The sequence below is a fragment of the Arachis hypogaea genome, chromosome 20, assembly GCF_003086295.3.
Source record: "Arachis hypogaea cultivar Tifrunner chromosome 20, arahy.Tifrunner.gnm2.J5K5, whole genome shotgun sequence".
Lineage (NCBI taxonomy): Eukaryota > Viridiplantae > Streptophyta > Magnoliopsida > Fabales > Fabaceae > Arachis > Arachis hypogaea.
In genome coordinates this window covers 11,633,347-11,642,886 of record NC_092055.1, presented here as the reverse complement: position 1 = coordinate 11,642,886, position 9,540 = coordinate 11,633,347, and positions in this window count along the sequence as shown.

Below are 9,540 nucleotides of genomic sequence, written 5' to 3'. Positions count from 1 at the left end.
AAATAAAAATATAAAATTATAAAAATAAAATTAAAATTAGAAGTTAAAACTTAAAATGCATGTTTTCACAAATATATTAATAATAATCAAGTATCAATTCTTAGATATAATAATTTATGACGCAAAAAGAGAAAATAAATTAGTCAATAGTACAAAATACTTTTTCAATTTAAATGAACAACAGAAAAAAATAACACAATAAGTATATCAATCTATGTTCATATATCATGTGTTGTTACTTATTTGATCTTAAATTTGGTATCTATGTCAATTCATGTTTAAAAAGATAAAAATAAAAATAAAAATTCGTTCAGGGGTTTCTTATATAATAATAATTTATCACAAAAAATAGCAAGGAGCATGTTGGTAGAGTGGCTAGAGTGGAATGTTACTTTCTTAATGTCTCCTGTTCGAACGCCATCTCTAACTTTTTGAGCACATAATAATTCTAATTAATAATAAAATTTGGACAATTATTAAATGATTCTAATTAATAATTAAATTAGCAACGTATTTGGCCCATTTTGGTTTAATATTTATTAAATAATTTTAATTAATAATAAAATTTGAATAATTATTAATAAAATTTAGACAAGAAATTCTCATATATAATATTTAATTATCTTATCTATTATATATTTTTTAGTATATTTTGTGAATAACGAAATAAGGACTAACGTTTTTTCTTACAAATTAGTAGCAACATTAAATAAGCAAAGAAAGTTTATCAGTTGTTAATCAGTCACTAATTTTTCACTAAATAAGCTTTGATTAGTGACTCAATTGCGATCAGTTACTTCTAAAATTTTCACGATCAGCTCTGTATTTGCTATAACTCTGCGACAGATTTCCAACGAGATTAGTGAGTAATTTGCTACAAAATAGGTAGGATATAGCTTTTGCTTTGCGACAAGATTGCAGTTGTCAAGTCGCTCGCTAAATTTAAATTGCGACAACTTAGCGACAACTGTATTTCGCCCGCTAATCAGCGACTTAAAATCAGCGAACGAAGTGGGTCAGTTGTTAAACGGTCGCAAATTTCTCGCTACTTAGGTCCTAGGCGCTCAATATCCATATTTCCACTTTAGCGACAAATTAGCAAGGAACACTTTCCTAGCTGAATGATTTATCCATTGCGACGAGTTAGCGACGAGTATTTTTCCATCGCTAACCTAATTTGAATTTTACAATATTATGCGACAAATTAGCGAGTTTATTTAGCGACGAACTAGTGTGTGAATTGTTTCTCGCTAATTGTATATCAAACACTTGCGACGGAATAGTGACAATAATTTCACTCGTTACTTTACTTTTATTCGATTGAACCCCTAAGTGACTGATTTGCTAGAACATTGTCACTCGCTAATTAATTTGTGACAAATTAGTGAGGGAATTTTTCCCGCTCTTTTTTTAGCCACAAAAGTCAATCTGCGAGAAACAAACTTACTCGTAAATCTCTCGCTAATCAGTCGTTTTTCTCAAGTTCAGGTATTTTGTGACCGCTCATTAATTTTGTCGTTAGTGGGTTACTAATTCCTCGCAAGTTAGTGACAGATTAGTGACAAAACATATTTCTCGCAAAAATTCGTCGCTAATTTGTCAAATTCTTGTAGTGGAAACATTTCCTGCACTATCACCATGTTATCCTGAATGAGACGTCCCCCCACAAATGCACTCTGGATAGGTGAAACAATCGCATCAATAACTCTTCTAAGCCTAATAACCAACACTTTAGAAATGATCTTATATATGAAGTTGCAACAGCTGATTGGTCGAAGCTGATTAAGAGATTCTGGAAAATTGGTCTTAGGGACCAAGACTATAATAGTATCTCCAATGCTACTTGGTAGGACCCCTTCCCGAAAAAAGACCTTAACAACTTCACAAACCTCCTTCTGAAGAATTAATGTTGTTGATTAACAAAAATTATAGATCCCCTAATCATGTCTAATAATGGGCCTGTATGAGTTGAAATTTTTTGTCTGTAGTTCCTTTAGCTAAAAAATCCAAAAATATTTGGGATGTTTTTTGATGGTTCTTTAGATAAATTAGTTTGTGATCCAACCTCAACCTTATATACTACAAACATCCAATGACTTCAGCTTGTCTAGGAATAAGCATTTTGTCACATCTGGTCCGTATAGAAATATTTAAAATGCACACAATTATATAAATTTCTATAAATATTATCCTATACATATCCAATCATTTAAAAAAAAAACATAAATTCTGTAACATTTATATAAATTCTGTAATATAATTGTTATGACGTATTAAAAATACTTTTCAATGTACTTAAATAAATTGTCTTGTACTTTTTCAAAACTTTATTCTAATATTTTAATATGTAGTTAAATAAAGTTTTTCACATAATTAAAGATATAGTTATAAGAATCGAACCGAAGAGATTACTAGTTTATTGATTTATTAGTTCAACCAATGAGTTATAGTAGAACCGGTCCTATGTAAATAAAAAATATAAAATAGTTAAAAACTTAAAATTAAAATTTAAAATACATATTTTTACTAATATTTTAAAAATAATCAAGTTTCAACAAATTATAATCAACAAGTTATAATCTAATTATTATTAAATAAGTATATAAAATTTTAGTATTTTTTCATAATAAATAATTTTTAATTTTATTTTTGTATTAAAGTATTTTTTATATTTTTTATATTTGTTATATACTATATGTATGTATTAAAAAATAATATTAATAAATATCATATAATAAAAAAATATTATAATTAATAAAAATATTTAATATTTTTATTTATACATGTTTAATCATATTTACATTAATAATTATAAATAATAAAAAATATAATTAATTTAAATATAAGTGAGTATAAAATTAAAATAATATTAAAAAAAATTATTGTGTAATTTTATTATATAATTAATAATTAACATATAAAATAATAAAAAATAACATAGTTTAATGACTAGAGAAGCATGCAATACAAGGAGGACTCAAATTTAAATCACATTTTTATTAATTTTAAAATTTTTTTTTTGAGCAATTCGATTGGACTGACTTGACTGGTTCTTAACCTAAAACAGTTCTTAAATTTGACTGATTAATGGTCTAATTTACCAGTTTTTCAGTTGAACCAGCTAATTCAATTTGATTTTTACAACTATAATTAAAAAAACTGGTTAACTACATTAGAAGAATTTAAAAAATTATACTTAAGTACATAAATACGTGACAATATTCTACTAACATAGATATACATTTAATAAAATAGTAAATTGCAATTTCTTTCTTTATTAAAAAATCAAACCCTATTCCTAGACTAAATTATAATCTTAATCCCTAAACCATCCTAAGTCAACTATATTAACACCATTACATTTTTCATTTCATAGATTACATCAAAAGTCCAAACACCCTAAAATCAACAAAAAATTATTTCACCCACTTTTAAAATTATTTTCAATTTTTCATCAAACATTTAAATTTAAATATCAAAAGTTTAAATACGATTATTAACGGATGTTACATACTTCACACCAAAATTTAGTCTAAGAATAGGGTTTATTTTTTAATAGAGAAAAAAATTACAATTTACTATTTTATTAAAAATATATCTATGTTGGTAGAATATTATCATGTATTTATATACTTAAATATAATTTTCTAAATTTTTTAAATGTAATTAACCATTGTTGCTTTAATTATGTAAAGAGCTTTATTTAAATAAATATTAGAATATTAGAACAAAAGTTTGAAAAAGTACAAGATAATTTGTTTAAGTACATTGAAACGTTTTTTTAAAACATCATAACAAATCATATTACAGAATTTATTTTCTCTTTAATATAGTTGGATATGTATGTGACAATATTTATATAAATTTATATAATTGTATACATTTTAAATATTTTTATACGGATAAAATGTGACAAAATGCTTACTATCAGACAAGCCAAAGCCATTGGGTGCTTGTACTTGTAGTACATAAGGCTGAGGTTGGATCACACATAAGATGAACTAACTTATCTAAAGAACCATAAAAAAACAGCCCAAACATTTTTGGATTTTTTAGCTAAAGGAACTACAGACAAAATTCCAACTCATACAGGCCCATTATTAAGCATAATTAGAGGATTCATAATTTTTGTTAATCAACGATATTAACTATCATGTGCGTGAACAGTGCAGAATCACTGTAGCCTTTGCAGTCTGCGCCCACCCTGTCACACAGCAGTTCTTGTTTTTTAAAAATGGATACTTGTCACTCAACGATGTTGCCACCACAATACTACATGTGTAGAAGCAAAAGGAGCTTCTACACCAGAGAATTCGCCATATTGTTATTATTTTCTTAAGAGTGCTTTCAACGAACAATTTTACGGTTCCTTCCTCCCGAAGTATTTCACCAATGTACGTCAGTGATGCCATCACTCGAATGGTGAAGTCAGTGAACTAAGAAGCTCTTTATCAAATTCATCATTTTAACTCTGTTACCTGTTTGTTCTGTTTTCATCCACTCTCCCCAACATTTTTCCATCTTCTCTCTTTATTGGTGTGTTGCGCAGCTTCTCACCTCGTACCTCCAGATGACCACAATAAAAACAGAAATACCCTATTCGCTCATACTTCAGATTTATCTCCATAATCTGATTATTTATCTCTGCAATTCTCACAGATTTTGTCAGTTTCTGAGAGACATCAAGGTTGACTTGCACTTTCACAATTCTTGATTCCCTTCATTTTATTGTAAACACTCCCACATCCAACACATCACCAATAGCTGTACTAATTTTTCTTTACAGTGCAATTATCTTACAATATTCTAGGAGATCCCGTAGTTACACTCAGATCGGAACAAGAGAAAATTCTTCAGCATTAATACACATCTCCTTGTTCCATTTTTTGATATTGAGTATGTAATTTTTGAGAAGTCATGAAACCTCCTTCTCCACCCTAATTAAATCCTGCTCATTATCAAAGAAAAATTAGAAAGTGTTGTCTCCATAATTAGTGACATGAAAATTTTCAGGCTGTTGTCATATAGCAAACATAGTAAATTCAATTGTGTCAATTAAAAAGAATTTATCAGATAGAATTTAATTTACTAGACTTTTTCCACATGCCTACAGCCCTTTTTTAATATCATTAATTAACTTTGATTTTATAAATATATAAAATTTGATTTTAACCATTTAATAAAAAAATAATTAAATAAATAATAAGAAAGAATAAGAAATTAAAATAAATAACTCTAATCCTAATTATTATTGTTATATTAATTATATTATATTAATATTATATTAATATATAATAAAAATGTAGTAAATGGTCCTTTGATAGACAAGTAGTACCTTCTATGTTTGACAAAGTGTTTATCTTAATTGCACGACAGTGTCAAAAAAAACAATGAATCATAAAAGTACAAGAGTATTGCATCACAGAGCAAAGCAATGGGGCGGGAATTTGAATCAAATTCAAATCTATTTTGTTTCAGCTGTGCTCTTAGCCTCTTATATATCTTAATTTGTTCACATTTGTCATAGGCAAATTTCAAAACTGAGATGTCAACAATTTTTTTAACGAGAAGAGAGAAAGCACGACGGAAGAAGGAGAAGAGGGTGGCGACGAGGGCAACGCCGCAGCGGTCACAAAGAAGGAGGGTAGATCGATAGAGAAAGGAAGAGGAATGAGGCGACGGCGGTGATGGAGGCCATCGTTGCTGTTGGATGCGTAGAACTGCATCCACCGCAGAACGGCGTCGCAGACGTTCCTTCGCTGGCAGGTGCTGCAAATGAAGCATGGTTTGTTCTCTCCGTCACACGCTTTTTTTATTGTTTGATTTATTTTTTTACATTGTTTTTTTTTTTAATTATTGAAATGCAGCTTCTTGAGAAAAATGTTAACGAAGTTTATACCAGCGTTAATAGATTTTCTCACATTGTCGATGATTTTGTTTCAATTCCTTCTTTTTTTTGTTTTGTTTTGTTGATATAAGCTTCAGGTTTCCATCAATCTGGCCTATGACTCGGTTTTTAATAAACTAGAAATTGGAAATTGTAAAGAGAATACTCATACACATGATTGATGGATGGTGAGGAATCAGCGCCAGAGATGGTGATGCGAAGCGCGACGCTGACGCACACTAAGTATGCAGCAGCGATGGCCCAACCACCGTTCTGAATCGGACAGCTTTGCCCAGGAAAGGCCAAGTCGTGCAGTGACTCACTCCACCCCAAATGACTTCAAGCTTAAATACGGTTAGATTTGTTAAGTTTCTCTGCTCAATGTTTTCCACTAATCTTTTTATGTTTCTGGTGTGTATGGCCAGTTAAAGATTGTCATCTTGGTTTAATAAATTATTTTTATTCTGAACAATTGTGTTTTTTGGAGCAAAAACATTTCGGTGGCTGATGATGCAGAGAACTGTCTTCCTTAGTTACTATAGTTTTTCTGTGTTTGTGTATCTGATTTTTATTTTCTGTTTTATTTTCAGATAGATTATAGCTGCACAACTTATGGTGGAGTATGGAGGGCTAAGTAAAGATGGTGAATTCGAAAATAACGATATTGAGACCAGGATCTAATACTGTGGAGTTTCCAATTAATGAGGTGTGCCTCATGCATTATTGTTCTCCTTTTTTTCTAGATTTAGTTTCTATGGGAGAGAATGGAGAGAATGGGGATAATAATAAATATTTAAAATTCCCACTATTTTAAGTAAATTTTGTTTCTCTAAGGCTTCTAAAAAGCATACATTATCGTTGGTCTGTTTCCTAAACTTGTTAATCAATGAATTTTTTTTACGTAAATTATCTTATCAAGATTAAGATATGATTTTTTCTTCCAATAGTCCCTAAATAGTACCCAAGAAATATCTTATCAAATGACCCTTGTATTGATACATTTCTCTTGAATGGCACTAGAAAAATGTAGTTGATCTGATTTGTGCTAATTCCAAATCAATTAAGAACTGATATTTTTCTGTTGTAATTTGTTTACAACTTACATCTAGGCAAATGCAGAGTTATTTTATGGGAAGCAGGTGCTTAGCACAGTATGCCCACAAGATGCAAAAGTTACAACTCAATTTCCCAAGGTTAGTTCTTAATGTCTGTTTTGTTATGTCTAACGTCTATTGTCTTTTCACTTGATTTTATTATGAGCTAAATTTCGTTATTTTGTAGCATGAAGTATGAGAATTCTTTTTCCGTTGCAGTTGGGAGAGCGATTGGCAAAAAAAAACGAAGGAAAGATAGCGCCAGATGATCCGGAGCTGTTTCCGTTGAGCAGTGGAGATGAAAAACAACAAGTCAGAGGTGGCGATGGTTGTGGATGCAGCGGAGACGAAGAACAGTGGCAGCAATGAGTTGTGAGTTGTGTTGCTCCTGTTATTGAAGAAGGAGCAGCTAGCGGCAAGTTGACCATACTGGTGAAGAGAACGCAGAGATCTCTGTCGTCCACCATGTTGCAGAGGTAATTTACTCTCTAAATGTTAGAATAGTCACGCAAATAAAACTTATGAAGTGTTTCTTTGACTATTAAACTTCATCGAAAAATTGAGTTTCATATATTTGAAAAACAAGAACACATTTCTTGAAAGGATATCATATGTGAATGATTTTCAGAAGAAGGGTTTGATTTGAAAGGATATTATGTGTGTATGATTCTATTTTTGTTTTTAATATTTTTGGTTTTTGATTTCTGTAAATTCGTTTTCAAATTTACTTTGTTTTCTCATAAATAGAATAGGAAAAGTGAAGCCTGATATACTACTGGATGGAGTGAGGGCAGTAATTTCAAGAAAAAAAAATCTTATTGTTGGAGAGAACATTGGAGAAAAGACATTATTTGGCATTGAACTTTTGTTTGTTGAAGATATTGTTTTTGTGATAAGTTCATTACTTTCTTAAATCAACAATGTGCGAGCTTCTTTTTGAATTCTTTGAACATTGATATATTAGAAGTTTCATTTTTATCATTGTCCAATTCCGTAGGTTGCAAATACTCAGATGCATATTCAATTCGTGGAAATTATTTCCTTGAAAGATCTAGCATTTTTGAAGTTCCTCCATTTTTTTATCCAGAATATATTGGTGATGTATCGAAAGGATGGACGCATATGGCAAGATTATTTTTAAAGAGGTACCATTCAAGTTTTCTTCTTGTTAAAAGGGTTAGATTGATTTCATTATTATCTCCATTTAAAATTAGATGTTTCCTATAAAGATAATTGCATTACATTTACTCTTCAAACCGAGAATCACAGAGTGATACTTCCCGTACTCTCAAGAGACACTTACCTTAAAGTATTTCTTTTTTAATTTTCTCGCACCATTTCAGTTTATGAATGTAAATATGTAATAGCTGAATCTTAATTTAAAAGAATTAAAAAAAAATCTCCAACTAAGTAGTTCTTTTTTCTCTTTATACATGTATACATATGCAATGAATTAATTACATATTGGTGTTTGCAAAGAATCAATTATTAATAGGTTTTTGCAAAGTTATCATAAAGCATTCCAATAAGCAATAATATTGGTGTTTCTTAAGGTCTTTTATTGATTTGCTTTAATAAGCATTCCATGCTTTGTTCTATCTGTGTGTAATCCTAAAATTATTATAGAAAAGTTTGACTAAAGAAAATTCATACATGTTTCTGTTATTCAATCTGAAATTTGATTTAATAGCTTCTTTTTTTTAGATTTATACGTGGTAGGGTTGTGCGAACTTTATGATGATTTGGAGAAGGCTTTATCTTTGTTTAACCAAATGATTAATGTGTTTGTTGTTGCTTACCGCTTTTGTTGTTGGGTGCAGTCATCTTCAAAGATGTATTTGACAAGTGCATAGGCTAATTAATCAACAAGTAAGCTAAATTTTATGCCCAATTCAATTCTTGCTATCTGATTGTTGATTTCATATCTATCAATTTAGAATTTTTTATATAAAATTTTGATTTTTGGTTAAGAAAAGGTATATAAAATTAATTATATATCTGATAAAATTTACGGTATTTTTTTAAAAGAAAAACCAATTGGGTGTTCATTATGTGAATGCAAATTAAAATTTCAAAGACCTATAATTCGTTTATCTATTTTTATAATAATTTGGTCAAAGTTATTCTATAAAATAGATAGCAAAAATAAAAATACGCCAAGCAGATTGTTATGATTTTTATTGAACATTACAATTCTTTTTCAAAAATCAATTGAGTATTCCAAAATTTATTTAGTGTTTTTATGCTTAAAACATTCTTTGAAATATTTATAAATTTTACATTTTTAGCAAACAAGAAGAGAACAAGTAGAAGTTTTTTAAAATAATTGAATACATTAAAATCATATTCATCAAAGAAGGAGATATTATTTTTGGTGTTTTAAACTTGAGAATATGCATAAACTAATAAGTTTTTAACATTAACATTACTTTTTGTTATTGCTGCAATATATGTCTAGACTCCTGGAGTTCTAGACAGTTTACAATTGGCAAAGGTGGTTGAAATGGATTAGCATGGTATGTTGTTGAAACTAGAAAAGTTAACATTGTTAAGTATGAG